Source organism: Cryptomeria japonica, chromosome 1 (assembly GCF_030272615.1).
Source record: "Cryptomeria japonica chromosome 1, Sugi_1.0, whole genome shotgun sequence".
NCBI classification, from domain to species: domain Eukaryota; kingdom Viridiplantae; phylum Streptophyta; class Pinopsida; order Cupressales; family Cupressaceae; genus Cryptomeria; species Cryptomeria japonica.
Window position 1 is genome coordinate 675,110,265 of NC_081405.1, and position 22,064 is coordinate 675,132,328.

The 22,064-nt window shown below is 34.6% G+C and overlaps 1 pseudogene; it reads right to left on the reverse strand.

Annotated features, from left to right (window-relative positions):
* Positions 1 to 9,565: 9,565 nt before the first annotated feature.
* LOC131858482 (uncharacterized) overlaps positions 9,566 to 22,064 on the reverse strand; it is a 36,673-nt pseudogene continuing 24,174 nt past the window's right edge.

Here is a 22,064-nt window from a genome sequence, read left to right on the forward strand (position 1 = left end):
TTATAGGGTACCCACAACCTAGAAGTAATCCCATATGTCACATGTTAGTTGAGTCTAGGCTAAGCTAGGGTGAAAACATTAGTGATAACAATCATAGTGTTCCACCTCCCTATTCTCAACCTCAACCTAGATATAATAATATTACTCCTTCGTCACAATCCAATATGTCTAATTTCAATCAATCTATAAAAGAAACCATCAATAACGTAGCTCAAACTGTGTCATCCTTACAATGAGAACTAGATTCCATTACCCAATCCAAGTTTAATGTGCCCACATTTGATGTAGTGATCCCATTATTCGATGACATTGTTTGTGTTGTCCCTCCTAGACATATGGAAGTCCCTCAATTGGAGTTTAATAATGGAAAAACATATCCCTTGACTTGTGTAAAAATATTTCAAACTTTGTGTAGTGACTTTTCTCATGATCAAAGATTTATGCCTAAATTGTTTACTCAAACCTTTAGGGATAAAGCTTTGCAATGGTATTTTTCTTTGTCTCTTTACTCTATTACATCATTTCAATGGTTAGCTAATGTTTTCATTCAAAAATTTCATAATAATATTGGTCCTAAAATTACTTTGACTGATTTGATTCATTGTAAGAAAGGTGTTAAAGAAAAAGTGACTGATTTTATTGGTAGATATAAACATTTGTATTCTCAAATTTCTTATCTTATGTTTGATCAAGATGTTCAAATAATTTGTATTTCTAATTTACAAAAGTACATTAAGGATAAGATTATCTTTTATGAGTTTACTTCCTTTACATAGTTGTGTGTAGTGCTCCATAATTATCAGCTTCAAGTGAGTCAATTTGAATCATCTTCTTCAATGGCTCTCGTTGATAAAAATTAAAGTGCTCAACAATCTATTGTGATTTTAAACTGAACAAGGGATTCATCAAGTTCAATGACAACATGAATACTCAAGTGGTAGCCATGACATCAAGTGTGGCTCCTTTATCCAAATACTTTAGAAAATAATTTACTCCTCTTTCCAAGTCTTTGCATAGCATAATGACACAATTGATAAATAAAAAATGTGTTGAAACTTACTCCCACCAAGCCAATAGATACCTCCAAACCTTTGGCAACTTATCATGATAACAAAGTTTTTTTCTAATTTCATCGTCAATCCAATCATGATATGTTGATCCCACAATACTATTGGAATCAATGAACACTGGGAGGGGGGGTGAATCAGTGTTCTGCAATTCACAAATTTATTATATTGTTTCTTAAACCACAAGATGCATAAGAATGAAAGTAAAGTGCAGAAACATAAACCAATCAACCATAAAACCATAACACCAAAATTTTTATGTGGAAACCCGAAAAGGGAAAAACCACGGTGGGATTTGAACCCATGATATTATTATACTTTGATCAAGAGTATGATAATATTACAAAAAGGGGAATGCACTTGCATTCAGGCACATTGCCTAGAGCTCATTGCTCAAATACAAAAGAAGGATACAACCTAGAGGACTCACTATCCTACATATTATTACAATAATTAATGAACTAAAGAAAAACATCTGCTAATGCCAAATAACAGTTCTGATTAAGCACAATCTGACTATCTTCTTCCGTTCTTCTTATATGCTATGTTCTACTACACAGTCATATACTTGAGCACCAAAAATTTGCATATCGATGCTCACTCACTCATCACACATCTATCATTCATCTACCATACCAAAATAATCATACAAGTCGATCTTATATATCTGCACCACCAAAATAAACTAATTCCCATGTCAACTTCCAAAACCCTCATAACACGCAACATGAAACATGTACTAATAAGTCAGCTCAACTCATCCACAAATCCATATGCAGACCTAAATGAATCAGTAAAAATATACACACATGTCGACTCAATCACTTCGAACACAAAAAAATCACCGAAATCAACCCAAAGATTCTGCATCACATGTTACATCAAAAATAGCTTTGTTCTTCCTGAATTATCAGATACTAAACCTTCAGTATCACTCATGAATCAACATCAGATTCTAGGATTACAAAATAAGTTGCCTCAAACCTTGAATCATCTGCCTCTATTACTGTAACCAAAGTTATGCAACCAAAATCAAGATCTACACAATGTACTCATACTCTGTCAGATACTATATTCCACCTTCCAGACTTATGCCTAATGATAATACAACTTCTGATAAATCAAATCTACGCACACAGGATATGATTTTTGAACTGAGTTGCCATCAATGACAACTCCTAAACATTTCGCATGCATCAATCTTCACCAGAACAATGTCTCTTGCCAACAAATATTGGGTTACACTCTTTGGTACATCTTGATTTTGTTGAAATCATACATTTTTTAGAAAATATAATAATTTAAGCTTTAAGAGGCCCCATTTGAAGTAATTAATTGAGGGTTAGATCAAAGGCTCTTACATCACAATTTCTTGGATAGACCCTTTCTACTTCTAAATCATACTTGCAATGGAGTCTCCTTCACATAGATCAAAATGCTCATAAAAAACCACTTTAACATTATCTTTGGGGGGTCAAATGAATTCATTTAGAAGTTTTATTTTTCAAAGTATTTAGTCCTTATTATAAGCTTTCCAAATAGTACAATTTTAATATATTTATGTTTTATTTCTTATCAATTTAGGTTTTTCATCGAACATTAAGGATTGTGTTTCACACGTAGAAAATTTGAAAAATAGAGAATTTTTTTTATAAAAAATATCATTTCCTTAGGTATTGATATCCTAATTTCAACACAAAAAGAATAAATTAATTGAAATGCATACAAAAAAAGTTATGCAGTACGGAATACACCTCTGTCCAAATTACACTTACTATGTCTTTAAAAATTAACGAAAAAAATATATGTAACAAAAAATTATGAAAAAATATCCATTCACTAGATATTGGTCTGACAATTCTATATTTCAAAAATTAGAATTTGCTTCTCAAGGCTATAAAAAAATTTATGCATTATCAAATAAATGTTACTTCTAAAAAATGTTGATTACTGTAAATATTGAGTTATTAGAAGTTACATAACAATATGGACAATTAATTTCTAATTTCTTTTTAAAAAATATATTTAAAATCTATATGAAGAATCTCACAAATTTATAGTTTAATTCATCTTCAAATTCTTAATGTTTTAGCTACTATAGATTTTAGAAAGTAAAGGTATGATGCAAAATGTTGATTTCAGTGTCAAGTTTGGCTAGAAAGTGTAACCCAGTATTATGGGATCACCCGATATTAACAAGTGTTATACCTTAAGGAGTAGAATCCAAGACTTTACTGATAACAATACCATATCTGTAGCTAGTTTGAATGACAAAGGAAACAAATTTGTATCTCCTCCTAATCAAAACCTTCAAATCTTTACTAATCCTTTACCTTCACATTCTACAAATGTGGTTGAGTCTGAGCCTCTTGCATATTATCCTGATAACCTTGGCCTTGAGTCTAATAATGTGGTGAATCTTGTTGATAAACCTACACCTCTTAAGGACCTATGCATTACCTTTGATCCTAGTGAGACTATTGATGCACCTGGTGACCCACTATATATCATTGTGAAGATCAAAGACAAACTCTCACGAGGAGTGCTCATTGATCCAACATGTATGTTGAATGTGATGATTAAAGAATATATTTATAATTTACAATTTCATCAAGTAACATATGATAAGCCTAATGTAGTGGTTAAGGTGTATGATGGTTTCTATTTCCCTACTATTGGTTTCGTCACTCTTCCTGTTGATATTGGTACTAAGTGCTTAGATGTCATTTTTGCTATCATTCCTACATCGGATCAATTTCGTGTGAAATTGGGATACCCTTGGCTCTCTTCTTGAAAATAATCCCTTCTACTATTAATAAATGTCTAAAATTCCCTCATAATGATAAAATAATAATAATTAATCATAACATGTATTGACCCACAATGAGGCGTGGAGATGTCAACTTTGATTACTTTTGGCCTAAAGAATTTGAGCCTATTAAGCCTCAAAGTAATGTTCTTTTTCTATATTACCAAAAGTGGAAGAATGAGATGATCTTATCTTTAAGTAAGCCTAGAGATCCTAGACCTATTCCTCCTCCACATGATGGACTCGGTCTCCTTCCTATACCTTCTATTCCTCCTATATATGTTGTAGTCCTGCCTCCTACATCTTACAAAGGGAAGTGTCTGACATCTCCTATTTTTTAACTTAGTAGACCTTCTCCCATTCATCCTTCTTTAAAGGAAGATAAGAAGCCTATGTCTATGGATCCTAAACCTTCACAACCCTTAGCTAAAGCTAAAAGAACCTATTGTGTGAGAGAATGTCGATATAGACATCGTGCTAAGGCTCATGAACTTTCTTATTAACCCATTTCCTCCCTAAAGACACCAAATTTTACTTGGTCTCATTTTTCTAGCCTTTGCTTAACCCTAGGGAGGACGTTCAACCTAAAACACCAAGATTGAAAATGCTTAAGAAAGAAGATAGTTCATGTTCTATTCATATTAGAGATCCTATTTGTATTAATCTTGATGAAGATATGGATGAAAATGATGTTCATGCTAACAATGTTGATGATAATGATGAATATGAACTTGTTGATGTTGACAATGATTTAAATAAACAATTTTCAAAAGCATTAATCCTAGTGACAGACAAAGTGACTCATCACTAGAGCATGGTCCTTGTTTCGAACTTGTAGTAGCTCCATCTACCATGCTATAAGTTGATCCTCTTGCATCTTGTCCACCATCCCAAAATAATGTTCAACAAGATTGGGAGGAGGATGACTTTCTTGATTAGCTTCATTCATGTTGTAGATTCTCTCTCTCCTCTCTTTCTTGTGTCATTAATCTATTTGTATCTCAATTCTACTATTTTTTGTCCCTTGTGTTGTCTACTTGAGGACAATGTGAAGCGTTGAGATCTCTTTTGGTCTCTTCCATGTTGACTCAAAAGACACGTTTCTTTCTTCCATTGTGGCTCTACTTCCTTTGGGGGATGAGGTGAATTCAATGCAAATATATTTCATGATATTCATTATTTATCATAAGAGTATACTGATGCCAAAGTTAGTAGAACATTTATGTGTTTTGTGACCATTATCCTTTGATTTGTCCTTTCCTGGGGGCATATCATTGTGGCGATGTGCTTTTCTTTTGGATACATGCTAACTTAAAGAAATTGTTCCTGATAAGGCGTATGCAATTTATTTAACATGGGGTATGCACTTCACTCAATTTTTCACTTTATGCACACACTATCACATATCTTGATACTCAAGTTAATTTGCAAACTAAGCGTTTTGCTTTGTAATTTGCTATTTTTCTTTTTCATAGCTCATAGTAAGAGAACCTTACTAGGATAGCAGTAATGATTCTCTCTCTCTCTTTTTCTTATGATGTCCCTTTTATCTTGATGTTTGAGTAGTAAGATCCTAAAGTCCATTGGGGGCTTAGCATGCCTTGCCTCTTTGATGTCTTGATGAAATTTTTCAATTGCAAACCTTTGTACTTTATTGTGAGTATGCTTAGTCTCATACTCCCATTAAAGTGGGGGTTAAATGTAGCATCCTAAATTGTACTCCTTTATAATTTTGTCCTCATTTTGGCCCTCACCTTGGCATTCATCTCCCAGGGCCTGATTGGAGCCTTGATTATGCTCATACCATGCACCAAACATGTTTTTCTACACACTTTCTCCCCTAAATTTATGTGTCTCTGATTGGTTAGGACTAGAGCGCTAGTGCCCTGGTCCTCAAGGACCAGAGAGCCCAGAGCACTAGTGCTCTGGTCCTCCATATCAAGGCCCATTTTGGGGCCTCTTAACTATAACATGAAATGGGTAGGGACATACATCCCATGTTGGCTCATGTTAGAAAATAATTTGTTTTACAACTAAGCATGTATAAAAGGAGGTCTACCCCTCTCATTTTGATATCCACATTCATGAATTCAATATGATTAATCAAACATTCAGTCTTTTTTCAAACATTGGAGCAGAAGTGAAGTCAAGATTAAATCATTGGAGATGAAATTCACATTTTATGTTTTATGAAGACTATATGAAACTCTAATTCCTTGTAAAGACAAACAAAACTTCATAAAAAAGTATATCATTACTGTTTCAAACATTTTTCAGCATTTCCCTCAAAAGGAAATCACTTCCATTACAACAATTCATTTACATTTGAATTTTATTTCATGGTTAATTCCAAAACTGGGGTTTGGCCTAACGCAAACCTCTATTCCCAACAAATTTCCCTTCTTTACTGTGTGTAGGAATAACTACGGAGCTCCAATTTTTAGGATCAACATTATTCACAGGGGCGAACAGGTTCCCCTTTGGACAATGAAAATTTTGGAGGACTAGAGCGTCGGGCATTCTGGTCCTGACAATTTAGGATGACTTTTTGGGAATACATCCAAACACTGTCATATTTCTCAAATCTAGGTTTGTAGCTCTGTTTGATGACTATACCTCACTATTTATGCATAATTGCTTCAATCTCAACACATGTACCCTAATTTCAACATTTTCACAATTCAAATTAAGAAAGGGAATCAAATCTTAACCAGTGAATCTAATTAAAATTATTGGCCCTATCCTTGTTGATTTGAGGCTAGATCTATTGGATTCACCCCTCTTTAATGTATTGGTACCTAAGAAAAAATTAAGTGGTTCTACTACATTCTAGGGTTTTACCACCTAATTTTTCACCATTACAAATGGCTTTAGGGTTGTGTATCTGGTAATCTATTGTTACTGGTTATTAATCTCCTCAAACCCTCTAACAAATCTATATGGAAAGAAGGCTAGTGAAAATAATGCACAATCCATGATGTCATCGTGTGTGGTTTGAAAAGATCAAATTTTGTCAGAGTAAAGCATTTTCAAACAAAAAAAGACATGTTGGATAATCTTTAGAATCTATGAAGGTGATGAAAAAGTAAAGAAGGCCAAGATCCAAAAAACAATTTGAAATCTTGAAGATGAAAGATAAAGAAAATGTTGGAGCCCAAGTCTTTCATATAGATGAAGTTGTCAATTCCATTAAAGAGCTTGGTGAAAATTTGATGAACTAGTGATTGTGCAAAAAGTGCTAAGATCCCTCCATTTCAAATTTGATGCAAAAGTTTTCTATTAAAGACGTGAAAGATTTGAATAAGTTGAGAGCGGATAAATTTCATGTAATTATTGCTACATATGAGATGAGGACTAAACAAGAAAATCCATCAAAGTGAGAAGCAACCTTCAAAGTTTCAAAGAAGAAGTAGAAAATGAAGACTATGAAACAAGCATTAAATCAAAAAATAAAAAGGGATCTCACTTAATGAGAAAGATAAAGAAAGGATCAAGAAAAGACAAAGGTAATTTACCATTTCATTTTTTTAATTGTGGTAAAATAGCGTATTTTGTTGCTAAGTCTTCTTCTAGAGAAAAATATAACAATGATGATAAAGATCATGATAATAAGAAGCAAGGGAGTAAACATCAACAATATGAAAAAGGCCACAACCATGAAAAGAAGAAGACCTTCTACAAGCACAAGAAAAAAATCTATTGCAAAGAGGACACCAACTCATTTGAAAAGAGTGATGAAAGTATCTTAGACAATGAAAGGATAGAAACTCTCTTCATAGCTATAGAGATGAATAGTGATGTCATGGAAGATCAAGGCAACTGTGTGAAAGAAGAAGAGCAAAGATAGAAACAAAAGGTTAAAAAAAATGAAATTGAAGAAGTGAATCTTGAAGAACTCATTTATTCCCTAAGTAAGATCAAGATGCTTAAGAAAAAAAATATGAAGAAAAAGTTGCAATTACAAAAATTTGAACAAGATTGATTTAAAGGTTGAGCTATCTCAAATCCTTAAGGATTTTGAAAAGTTGGTTATCATCCTAAAGGTTCAATTGTAAGAGGTTAAAAACATAGAAGTTGTGAGAATTTAGTTGAAGATAAAGAAAGAAGACTATGAGAGGCTTGGACCTGAAATTGTTACCTTAAAAAAGGAATTGGAGAAAGCCAATGATTAGTTGAACAAATCTTGAAGTTGGAGAAGAGTACTAAGATCTTAGATGATAAATTATTAATAGTCAAAGGACACCATTCATCAAGACATGTCTTCTCTATGAATAAGGGCAATAAAATATCAAAGTAAATTAAAATTCAAAGTCTTCTAAACCTCCAAATGAAAAAAAAATGCAATCAAGAAAACTATAAAGAGTGAGGACAACAAGAAGAAAGATAATTATTTTATTAAGAAATTCAGCAAGCATAACAAGGGTTTTCGAAGACCATTTCCAAATTCTCATATGACGAAGTTCAAATCTTCTTTCTCTGGTTATTTCTTTTTCCATAATCAATTTCTCCATAAGGCAATAGATTGTGCAGAAAATGCAAGACGTAATTTCACATTGGAACAAAAACAAAAATAATGTGTTCTCGAATATGAACTACAATTCAGTTGCTCCTTTTTTGAATTACAAGGCATATTATATAAGTGCAAGAATATTGGTCATATAACAAGATTTTGTAGATGTATTTTTGTGGTATCGCCTAAACAAGGCAAGAAAGAGGATACCTCTACTAAGAAAAAGATAGAATTTACAAAAGCATGAAGCTAAAGAAAAAGCTAGAAAATCGTTAGACAAAGAATTCTATGATTGTGCAAGATGCATTTCATGCACAAGATGAAGGGAAATAATGATACATTGGTAGTGGATGTTAAAGCTACATGACAAAGGATAGAATAATATTTCTATCTTTGAAGGAAATAGATAGAGGGATTGTGAGGTTTGAAGAAAATTATCCAAAAAAATAGTTGGAAAACGTGCTCTTAGTCTTGACAATGGAAAGACAAACATAAATATGTCTTGTATGTTGGAGGCTTGAAGCATAATGTTCTCAATGTTAGTCAAATGTGTGAGAAATGTAGTATAAATAGAATAAACCTAAAAATGCACACTAGGAACTTATTCATTCTCGATTTCCAATTTTTGGGATCATTTCACTAGGGGAACAACCAACTAGGTTCAAGTTCAATACTCAAGGAGATCTAAACACTTTTACTAATTGTTCCCCTTTTTTATTTGATTTGAATGGACATGATTATGATATGAATATGAAATATCTAAGTAAAATTATAAGAAATTGACAACATTCAACATAAATTGAAAGATATAGTGCTAGAAAGAAATATAAAATTACAGATTTGAAATCAAGAGATAGCGAAGAACATGTGCTAACAATATGGAGTTGGATATGTTGGACCAATTTTCTAGGTGCCCTAGTCTGAAGGTATCTTCATAAATAGAAAGATTTGGATTCTGAATTGGGAGGCTTTGTAGATCTTTCCCTCCAAAACTAAACCTAAAAGTGTCAAATAGGTGTGCAAAGTGTGCAAATCGGTAGAGTCTCAGGGTTTTCACTTGTTTGAAACTAGGTACCATTTGTTTTAGTCTACTTTATGCAATTTTATAACTTCTAGTTATTGTATGTATACCTACACACATAAGAAGATGGAAAAATGTTGTCTTGTATATGCACTTGCCTAATTCAAAGCCAACATTCGTGTTTCCACCTTCACTACATCAATGTTGGATGAAAGAGAGCTTACCCTAGTAGGGAAAAGGCTGAAAAATCCAAAGGAAATATTTGAAATAACAAATGATACCTTTAGTGAGAAACCCTTGCCTTGAAGTCTCACACAAATCTTGATGATTTTTAATGGATGTTAATGCATGCCTTCATCTTAAAGGAACACATAAAACTTGATCATGATTGCTGAAACTTAATGCTTGAATTTGTGATTGCAAACTTATCCTCAATTGCCTTGAAGATGCTTGATTTAATGCTCAATTAGAATTATATTAAAGGACCTCTTGATGATAGATGTGCAAATGAGAAAGGGATTTGTATTATATACTTATACTTACAAAAGTGACCATTATGATTTCTTGTTTGGGGCCAAAATGCTTGGACAAGTGTGCTAGGAACCCTATTTCAAGAGGGTAGGGACACTAGGCACCCTAGTCTTGACATTCTAGGCTAGAAAAAGGTCTTTAAGTAGGGGATTACATTAATTGACTATAAATTGCCTTGAAATTGAGCACAATTAGACATAAATCAAGAGCATAAGGAACAACTGCCAAAGTGAATGTGAAATTGTAGAGGTATGCAATTTATGAAACTACAATGTGATCAAGGGCACATCCTCACTTTCAATGAAAAAGGTTGTACAATCAAAAAAACAAGTACAATAAAATTGGTTGTAGATGCATATAGGATAGCAAACAATCTGTACATCCTCAATGAGATCAAGGGATAAAAGTGGTGTATGGGAAAAATAGATGGGATCTATTTCTTCTAGAGAAGAGTGGATCATATGAAATTTGACAATATTGTAAGGATCAATACCAAGCAAGTGGTGAGAGATATGTCAAAGATTACTAAGCCTCAAACACTCTTTGCAACCAGTGTCAACATGGAAATCTTATAAGAGCTAGTTTCAATTTAAAGGAATACTCAACAACAAAACCATTGTAACTTTTCTACACAAACCTCTATGGACCGAGCACAAAGTATACAAGGTGACACATGTCTTATGTTATTGATTGATTATTTTTCTATAACGACATAGGTTACCTTATTGAAAGAAAAATTTGAGGCATTTGAAAATTTTAAAGTTTTCAAAGCTATGGTTGAAAATGAAATTTGTTCAAAGACTAAGTGTCTAAGATCAGAAAGAGGAGGCAAGTTTACATTAAATGAGTTTGAATTTTTTATGAGAAACATGGAATAAAAATAAAATACTTAGTTGAGTTGTGAAAGGGAAAATAAGACTATCCTACAAATGGCCTAAACAATGTTGAATAAATTCAAGTTATCAGGCATGTTTAAGAGAGAATCAAATAACATTATTGTCTACATTATGAACATGTGTATAGTAAAGTCAACAACGACAAGAAACCTTATGAATTTTGGAAAGGAAGACTTGCAACATTCAAGTACTTCAAGGTATTTGGAAGAAAGTGCTACATAAGAAGAAATGATAAAGATTTGGGGAAGTTAACTCCAAATCAAATGAAGGAATCTTCCTCAAATACTCCTTAAGAAGAAAGACCTATAGATGTTACAACAAAAAGTGGCAAAAGATATTTGAGACTGCAAATGTGAAATTGGATAAAACAATGCATTAAAAGGAAAAATCACAAGAGGATAATCACTCAAAGGAATTATACTATACAAAAAAAGAATAAGCAATAGAATAAATAGAAAGAAAGAATAGAAAGACACCATCTAAGTGTGTTTAGAGGGTTCTCTCAGAGAGTCAAATCCTTGGTGATAAAAATGCTAGATTTTATATAGAAGAATATTAGTAGGTATAACTAAACAAGCAAACGTTTCCTTCATATTTAAGATAGATCCTAAGGATTTTTGTATGGAAGTTAAAGTATTGAAACAATTTTCTACACTAATCTTGAGATGAGGGTAATGCAAAATTTTATAGATCTTTGCAACAGTTATAGAAAATTAACAAAAATAAATATAAATAGCATGCATGACACAACATAGTGATTTATATGTAGAAAAATCTTTTGGCAGAAAAAATCCACACTCCAAAGCCATCTGATATATTATTCAAAAACCAACAATAGATTACAATATACTTGTAGAGAAACCTCCTCACAAGAGTATCACCAACGAAGATCTAGATGTAACTCAACACCTATCAAACTATCATAACACATCACAATGCACAGTTGTAATATAATTTCCTCATAAATAGGGTTGCCTTCTAGGACAAAAAAATTTCACAAAATATCCATCATTAGGTCTATGGTCTAATGAGGAATGGTTAATATTCACAATGATGAATTATAAATAAAATTATGTTTTGGGGGAATTACCCCAAAAAAACCCTCCCATGGCATGTTGCAATCCCTTGCACTTAATTTTATCAACAATAATCTTTTATTAATAATACCTTTTTATTCTTGCAAGGTTGAGACCCCATTTTCCTAACAATTTTGTAGAGGCTAGTAAAGCCAAGCATTGGATTAATGCTATGGAGGAAGAATTAAATCAAACTGAGAAAAATGAGATATGGAAACTTGTTCCAAGGCTAAAGAAAAAAAAATGATTAATACAAAGTGGGTTTTCATAAATAAGTTGAATGAAGATGGTTAAGTGATTATAAATAAGGCAAGGTTGGTTTGTAAACATTATGCTCAATTTGAAGGTATTGATTTTGAAGAAACTTTTGATCTTGTTGCTAGATTAAAAGCTATCAAAATGTTCTTAGCATTTGATGTTTTCAATAAATTTAAATTTTATTAAATGGATGCCAAGTCTTCTCTTCTTATTAACAATTTGGAAGAAGGGGCATAAAGTGAACAACTAGAAGGGTTTCTATTATCAGAAAAATAAGATTATGTGTGTAGATTGAAGAAAGCAGTTTATGGACTAAAGCAAACCCCTAGAGATTGGTTTTCTAGAATAGATAAATATCTAGACAATAAGATTTCAAAAGAGGAATCAATTAATAATCTCTATATCTAGACTAAAGGTGAGAATCAATGGATAGTTGTGGTCTATGTTGATGACATCATTTTTGGAGGTAGCAATGACAAAATGTGCAAAAAAACTATTGAAGATATGTAAAAGGAGTTTTAAATGTCTAGGCTTGATGATGAGATGTCCTTATTTATTGGTCTACAAATTTCTCAATCCAATAGAGGTATACTCATTTCACAAACCAAGTATATCGGGGATATGTTGAAGAAATTTAGATTGGAGGATTGCAAACAAGTGAGCAAACCTATGGTTACAGTTTGTAAGCTGAGCAAATCTAATGAATATCCTAAAGGAAATAAAACCTTCTATAGATCTATGATTGGTAGCCTATTGTATGTAACAACATCATGACCAAGCATTATGCAAGAAATAGGCATGGTGGCAAGATTTTAAGTAGCGTGAAAAGAGACACTTGTGCAAGTAGTCAGAAGAATTTTCAGATATCTTAAAGGCACTATGGATTTTGCTATATGGTATCTTAGAAATAAATATTTCACTTTGAGAAAATATATAGATGCCTCAATTGGGTAGGTAGTGTTGATAATAAGAAAATAACAAGTGGAGAAGCATTTTTCCTTGGAAATAGTCTTATGTCTTCGCTAAGGAAGAAGCAAGATTTTGTTTCTTTATCTACAAACGTAGTGGAGTACATAGCAATAGTGTTGTTGCACAAATGTTCTTTAGATGAATCAAACATTAAAGGACATTAAAGTAGAGTATAATTAACCAATTTTTATTCTATATGATAACACATGTGATAAGCATATCATAGAATCATGTTATGCACTCAAGGATAAAACATATTCCTATCAAGTATCATTTATTGAGAGAGGTCATAAAACTACAATTCAAGTTGGAATACATTGCCACAAAAAAAAATGTAGACACTTTTACAAAACCTCTTCCAAAAGAAATTTTTGAATATATCGGGTAGAAGTTGGGAATTATCTCTTCTTCCTCTAGTCATTAATTCCTTAAAAAGAAGCATAGTTTCAAGGGGATCAATTCAATGTGCTATTTTTCATCCCTAAAGAGTTGTAGTTGCAATGAGGAAAAGGTGAACAAAAAGATTATTGTAGCACTAAACATCCCTTTTCCATTGATGTCAAAGGGGGAGAGATGTAGCAGGAGAGATGCAATTAAGGGAAGAGATGCCCTAAGGGGGAGAGCTAAATAACAACATTACACATGGGAGGAGGAGTACAATTCTCATAAGTCACTAGTACATTTGGAGTTGATTTCCGATGACATTTTGTCAAATTTGGGATGAATTTTCGTCGAAGTGTCGACAAAATCCACCATCAAAAACTCGACGTCGGATTGGTTGACGATGCCATGCCTGTCGGAAATTCGACAACCAATGGACTCTGTCGACGGTCAAAGAACTTGTCGGTCGAAAGCTTGGTATTCATCGTAATTCCAATGATGATAATTTTTATCAAAAAATAATAATTATTATCACCGAAGATAATTATTATCATCGATTATGTGTTTTCATCGAAAGAATAATATAGATCAGGCAAAAGGAAGCTACATCGATAAAAGATATCGATGAGACCTAGCAATGTCTCATCGATATAAAAGAGCCATCGAAGGAAGGAAACGTCGATGAATTGCAGAAAGGACTCACCGAAGATAATAACTTCATCGACAAAAGATATCGAAGAAAGCAGAGAGGGTCTTCATCGATAGGAAAAGTTCTCGAGGAAATAATACTATCGGTGCAACATAAAAAGGACCCACCGAAAGGAGCATTTTCATCTGTTAGTGAACAGATTTTGCCTTTCTTAAAAATGATCAATTTCAAACTCTGTCACCTTCTTTACAAAGACAAGTGTTCAACTAAACAGTTAGGCAAATGTTGTATAAACCACTTCCCTCTGAATTTTCCATAGGTACAGCTCCCTATCTTAGTTATTCAGGGAATAATCTAATTAATTTTTTATCAGTATGCTTTTAATCTGAAAGCATGTAAGGCTACCTACTTCATTCCTGGATGAGAGGCCGATATTTCACACATATTTCAGAGAAAAAGAATTAACTTCCCAATCATTTCAACACAAGAAATGGAAATAACCGAAACAAAGTTCAGAACGCCACTCCAACAATTCAGATAAGAAAAGAACAGATAAGAGAAACCAAATCTATCCTCAAGCACAAAACCCTTTTTTTTAAAAATAAAACTTACGAAAGGAATCCCAGAAAAAAAAAAAATTTCTGCACTAGAAAGGTGATTACTATCGTTTGATTAGATCAACATATGCAAAGATATGCGACTACACAGATTCAAAACCCACAGATTTTTCTTCTTTCAAAAATAGTATGATCCTTATATATATATATATATATATTATGCGACAAAGGCACAACAATACATCTATAAATCCTTTTCTATTCCAGATTTTAAAGTTTGATCCTTCCTTCCACAAAACAGGACCTTTACAAAACTAAGGAAAATAAAAACCCAAAAGCTAACTAAAATTCTTCACAAAATCTAACCCCTATTCCATCTATCTTCCTTTAATTTATAGTTTTTAGAACAGGGGAGGTCTCCCTGAAAACTCAACCTCCCCCAAATCAGTTATGAAACCAACAAGATATAATTGGGACAGATGTCCCGAAGTCTTTGCATAAACATGAAAAATCACATAAACAAAAATAGGGCCTGGATCAATGCATTATGCTGCTTTCCCATCACCATCTTCTTCTCTGCTTTCCTGGGCGTCATGGGCAGTTGTGAGTTCCTGGATTATAGATTGGTTCGGAACCTTCATTGCATTGAGCTTTGCCTTCACCGCTTCCTTATTCCACCGGTGCTTCACCATCTTTTCCGCATGTTTCGGTAACTGATCGTTACCAATAAAGGTCATGGACTCATTCCGAGCAACCCATGTTATATCCTCAGGAGTGAAATTACCCTTGGCTTTGATTTTCTCCATGTATATTTGGAAAGCTCTAATTGCATCCTGCGTGTTCAACCCGCAAATTCCCAATTGCCAATCATGGTCAGGGTTAACCACCTTGTTGTCATTAACTATACTGCATTGGAGATCTTGGAGTTCATACACAGAAGTCTTAGCGTCAAAGATCATAGATTTGAAAGTAAGCACCCACCACATTATGGTCTTCTTCAGCATGAAGAGCTGACATTCATCCGATACCAGTTTGATTGAGTGTTCTGTCATAAACCTGGCAGCCCCATATTCTTCCATTTTGGCGAACAAAGGCAAGACATTCTACCATTTGTGTTCCTCTTTTTCCCACAGTAAAAGCTGATTTTGAACTTTTGCGACGAGACTCTGTATCTCATCACATAACTTCCAAGACTCAGTGATATACTTCTCTCCGTCCTTGACTATTCCTTCAATCCATCTCTCCACGACCTCTGCAATACTTTTGGCCTGTTGAACCTGGCTCATCAAATTTTTATTTTCTGGTGAAGTCGGATCAAAGTTCTCTGTAGCATGAGATATAGGAAGTGCCCCAAAACAACCAATGTCGTCAATGAACTAGGCAAGAATATTTATGTGTTGCTTTAGCTCTCTCTTCTCTGACCCATCTTTCTCCGATCTGGTGAGCATTTTCTTTGCCGATACCTGGAAGAAATGATTGTCTGAGTCCCTACTCATATTTTCCAGCTCCACCTTTGTGATCTCAAAATCATCTATGCCAGTTTCCTTATTTTCATCCTTGGGCTTGTACGAGGCAATTTCAGTGACCCATTTTCTAGTTCCTTCATCATTATCCAGGCAGGCGGTGGTTTTGAACTTTTTCGGCTTGGGGCCCTTCTCTATGTACTTAATGACCATCTCTTGAATTGGAATAGTCACGGGAAGAAAAATCTATTTTTTGTTTACCAAAGTGGTTAACCACTTCGGAGTTGCACTGGAACTGGTTGTTCCTTCAATCGCTTTGGAAGGTGGTGTCATAGCTACGGTTACCGCATGGGAATCCAAGGCATTAGCAACATCGCTATCCAGATCTTCAACTTCAAATATTTGGGCATCAAGAATCATATCCTTCACCTCTATATCCTTAGCTTGATCCATCCTTCTCTAAGTAGCACTTCGTGACCGGGTATGTCGAGGAGTACAAAAATCCAAAGCTGAATTAGACCTATGTCTAAGCTGAGGTGGCTTTTTATCTTTACCTGCATGAACAGGCATAGAAGCATTATTAGAAAAATGCTTTGGTAAATTCAGAGGAACCTCATTACTTCTCGCAGAATTAGACTTGATGCCTAATTCCACTGCTTTCTTCCTAGCAACCCATGTCGCGATCCTCTCCAAAACTCCTTTGGTTCTTAGTTGTATATCAACTTCCTCTTCCTCATTGCAGTTGATTGAAGGCACTTCGGTTTCTGCATGAGCTAAGTATCCTGGTTCAAACAGTTCTAGATAGTCCTTTTCGAGCCCCTTAATGTCCAGCTTCACCTGTAATGAAATAACTTGCTCTAACACCATCCTCATGTTTCCCTTTTTGAAAACCTTGAGTTCATCACTACAATCTTTCCAGAAGTCCTCTAATTGTGGCATTGGGAGATATGACATTAGACCAAGACTTTGGGAAAAACCCTTATTATCAAAACCTTTCCTTTCAGGATACAGGAAAAAATTGAAGTTTTTGAGATCCGCTCCAATACTCAAGGCATCGGACATTGAACTGCAGGACAACACACCCAATTGGATCGGAAAATGACCCTCCCATTTATCCCTAGGTTGCGCCTTTTTAATCATAGAGGTCAGCTACTTACATATCTCTGCTAAAACAAAGCAATCTGAACAAAAATGAGGGAGCTTGAAGGGTTCCTCTTCAAAGCCACCTATTCTTATGTAGCAGAAACGTGGAAATTGGATAAAGAAACTGCCAAACCTCTTTATCAATGTCTGCGCATCCTCGGAGATTCTTTTGGCTTTCATATTTTTCAATTCATAGCACAAATCGGCCAGAAAAGCATTGTGTACCCTTTTGAAATCCTACAAGGCATTATCCTTTTGCAGCATGGGGTAGAACTCATATACGAGAACATCCTCCTCAGTGAGTTGTTTTGGTATTCCAACTAACTCCTTAACACATGCTAAACAATATACAAGATATGAAGACATGAAGAAATTATGCTTAAACTATTTAGCCATACTCAGTTACTCCCTCATTGAATCAACAACCAGTTTTGCCCAATCAAGATATTGCTTCCCTTCTAAAACCAACTGCACATAGCAATAAATCTAGTCATCGAAAGTTGTAAGCTTCAGCAAACCCTCTGGCTCGATGCAACAAAAGCATGACATCGTGAATGTGAGGCAACATGTGATTATTATTGGGATTCTTGGGCAATTTGGAACCACCTCTTTGAGGGACCTTCAACCAATATTTTGCTACATTGTTACGGTGTCTGGTTATGTCCGCGTTGAACTCGATGATTGACTGAGCAGGGGAAAAGTTAGAGAACTGGTAATCAGGTATCTTGAAGACAGAGGAAATTACTTCATGATTTATGGCAAGAAGGGTTTCACCATTGTCTTTTCTAATGGTCTTAGAGACTGGATCATACCTAGCGATACATTCCCTAATCAATTATGGGCAAGGGATAGCTGGGGGAAAAGCTGCCGCTTCTATGAGGCCGCTACTCAAAATCTCCACACCAAAAGATCTATCAATTCCCTTGAACACCCTTTCTTTTAAAACCTCAAGATTTTCCCCTTTAAGGTCGGTATCGCTAACTATAGGTTCGGTACATGCAAGGCTAAAAACATTCCCGAACAAATGTAGTGTGGACTTCATAATTCAAAGCAATAATCCTTAATTAGTTGCAGTAAACCTTACTATGAGAGAGAGAATGCAAGTAAAAACTACTGGAGAGAACAAGAAATGGACTCTCCTTCACAGTTGAGCAACCAGATGACTAGCATCAAATAAGACTCCTATCCAGGAAAAATAAAACCGCAGCAGTGATGAACAAGATGCAGAGAACTAATAATCCTTCATACCTTATAGCGAGGGCAATGATATGGAACTATTAAGTGCAATAATTCCAATTGTCAGTTTGAGTGTGTTAAGTTTGTGGATTGGACATCGCACACATGCATTGAATGCATGGCGATGTTTTTGAAGTAACCGCCAGTTCCCGAAATAATTACTTACTTCAAAATGCCAACAATTGACGTCACTTAAGATATGGTTCACCTCCCTCATATTTGGCAATCAATGCATCATCAAATCACTTAGCCCGCAAGACCCACCAAATTGGAACACATATGAACATCCTGAACAGACTTCATTGGGGTTCAGGTAGTTCAAGGCATACGTCGTGCTCAAGGGAAATCTTTGCTGAGAGTATTAACTATGTCAAGCATTGTTGACCATTTGTGCTGTGTTGAACATGTTGAACACATTTGAACCTTTTGAACCTGGTTCAATGAGTTCAACGCCTGGAGCGAGATGTCATGACACGTCACCGCACAAAAGCCATAAAGAGCCGCTGCAAAACACTTAAAGGAAAAGTTAGTATGAAAAATCCCCGGAACACATAGGAACCCATGGAACCTAAATGAACCTGATGAACCCGGTTCAAGATAGTTTAAAGTGTTCACAGAGTTCAACCAATTACTACAACTCAACATTTTTGATTGAAAGATGACTTACAAATAGATTAGGGGCTTGAACCGAGATATTACAAGAAAGACAAGGACTCCAAATGAAATTTTATAGGGTGACTTACTCTTTTCATGAAGGATAAATGATGCAGTAACATCATCGAAAGAATAATATCGATCAGACAAAAGGAAGCTACATCGATAAAAGGTATCGATGAGACCCAGTGATGTCTCATAGATATAAAAGAGCCATCAAAGGAAGGAAACATCGATGAATTTCAGAAAGGACTCACCGAAGATAATAACTTCATCGACAAAAGATATCGAAGAAAGCAGAGAGGGTCTTCTTCGATGGGAAAAGTTCTCGAGGAAATAATACTATCGATGCAACATAAAAGGACCCACCAAAAGGAGCGTTTTCATCAAAAGAATAATATCGATTAGACAAAAGGAAGCTACATCGATAAAAGATATCGATGAGGATATAGGTTTCGAGGAGGTTAAAAGGCATGTTCTCGATATGCATGGTTTTGCCGATGTAACTTTATCGGTGAAGAACGATAAGGGAAAATAAAGAAAAGCTTCGGTGAGATAATAGACTCATTCATCGACAGGGCATAGTGATATAGATGAAAGAAGTATTTCGATGGAAAAATAAAGGAGGACACCGAAGCCCAAGGTTTCTTCGACATAAGACCCGATGGATATCAGATATGTTTCGATGAGGAGACAACCATACTGACCGAATACAGTATTTCGATGAAGGGAAAAAATACTTGATCGAAGTAATATTCGAAACAAAAGTATTGTCTATTGGCATTATAACAGACATGGGAGATTGTTGGCATTTCAATAAGGATATTAAGAAGGTTGTTGATGATTATGGATATAACTGATTATGGATATTTACTGTCTTAACATTATTATTTTGTCATTGATGTCAAGAGATTGATTTTCTAATTCAGTATGATGTTGCCATATCTTAAGAAGTATGTTTTGGTGAGTATAAAGAAGTCGGTAAAAGACACAGAAAAGAATATGATGAATAAGGGGATGAATAAGGTATTCAATGGGCAACTATTACCGAGTCAGACAATAATGAGATCATGATGTTTTAGATTGTTTTGATATCTTACATATGTTGTAAATTGTAAGGTTAATACTATACAGTGATTATCGAGCAAGGAACCTAGTCGATAAACCCTAAGGAACCTAGTCGGTAAACCCTAAGGAACCCAGTCGGTAAACCCTAAGGTTATCGCTATTGGTTAATAAAGGCGGAATGTCTACCGAGTGAAGTTTAGTATTCACCAAGTTGTAACCGAGTAATAACAGAATGCATTAAATGATTGAATGTGTTATTTAATGAAGGATATTGATGACCTGGCTATGATTAGATGATTGGTAAGTCGTGAATCAAGTTTGTTAAAGAATCTATGGTATAAGAAAATCGGCAAGAAGATCTATAGCTCAGATTGAACCGCAATACCCTAGCACAAGTTCCAAGGAAAGCATGCAAGTTCCGAGGTAGGGTAAAACATTTTCAGATCGAAGGATACACTGAACCTGGACAAGATTGAAGATCTGATGGCTATGATTGATCATGGGAAATGTGATTAAGGAGATTAAGCGGTTGGAAAATTGTTTATAAAAAGGAACTGTTGATAAACAATGTATGCAAGCAAATGTAAGCATAGGGGTTGCTATAGAGTGATTACTGAGCACAGAAGCTTGAAGACCTGTTTTGATAACAGAGAATAGAAGCCCAACAGATGGACAAGATTAGTTCTATGTCTAGATTGTATTGAGCAAATAAGAATCTACTTCAGCATTTTAGATGTGAAGTTGCAGATAGATTTTATTACTGTTGTTTTGTGAAAGTGACAGAAAATCTCTTAATCGAGTGGACTTAACAGTCTTATATGTAAATCCTCTAGCAAGGTGACATTCTGATTGAGCGTTTGAAACCCTTTGATAAGGTCACTTCTAACAAAGTGAAGATCCTAACAGATCTGAGGGAAATCCCTTAATCGGGTCACATCTAGCAATGTGTTTTGTAATCTTTAACAGGATTTTCTTTTAACCGAGCATACTCTAGAAGAGTATATTTCTTAGTGGGTCCGAAATCCCACAGTGGTTTTTCCCTATTTGGGTTTCCACGTTAAATCTGGTGTTATGAGGTTTATAATGTTTATATGCTTTTGAGTTTACATGTTTAGCAGTTTTGGTTATTTTACTGCAGTATATGTTACTGAGGTTGAATTTGATGTTTTTATGAAAGATTAAGTTTGTATGATTCACCCCCCCCTCTCATCTTGTTAGCTTGGCATATGTACTAAACATTTAGTATCAGAACTATCAATTGGTATCAGAGCTTTGGACTCTGGAAGAAAAAGTTTTAAGGCACTTGAGGCAAAGATCCAAATATGTATAAGAGGGATGCACCGAAGCTGAACAAGTCAAGTTTCTCTACATGGCAGAAAAGGATGAAGCTGCACCTATCAGGAGTTGGAGAATATGTTGTATACTATCTGGAGAATGTTTTCATTTCACCGAGCACCTATCCATTGACAATAGAAGAAATAAAGGCAAAGCAAGAACATATCCAAGCAATGATTGAAATAACATCTGCATTGACCGACTTAGAGTTTAATGATCTAGAAGGCTGCAATGATGCAAAGGCAATGTGGGATAAGCTCATATCTATGTATGGTGGTGATGAACATGTTCAAAGAGCTAAAGTGGATAGTCTAAGAGGACAACTTGAATCTATGAGGGTGAATGAAGGTGAGAACATAACTCAGTATAGTACAAGACTAAAGGAGATTGTCAATCAAATCAAAGGAGTGGGTGGAATTATTGAAGAAAAGGATATAACAA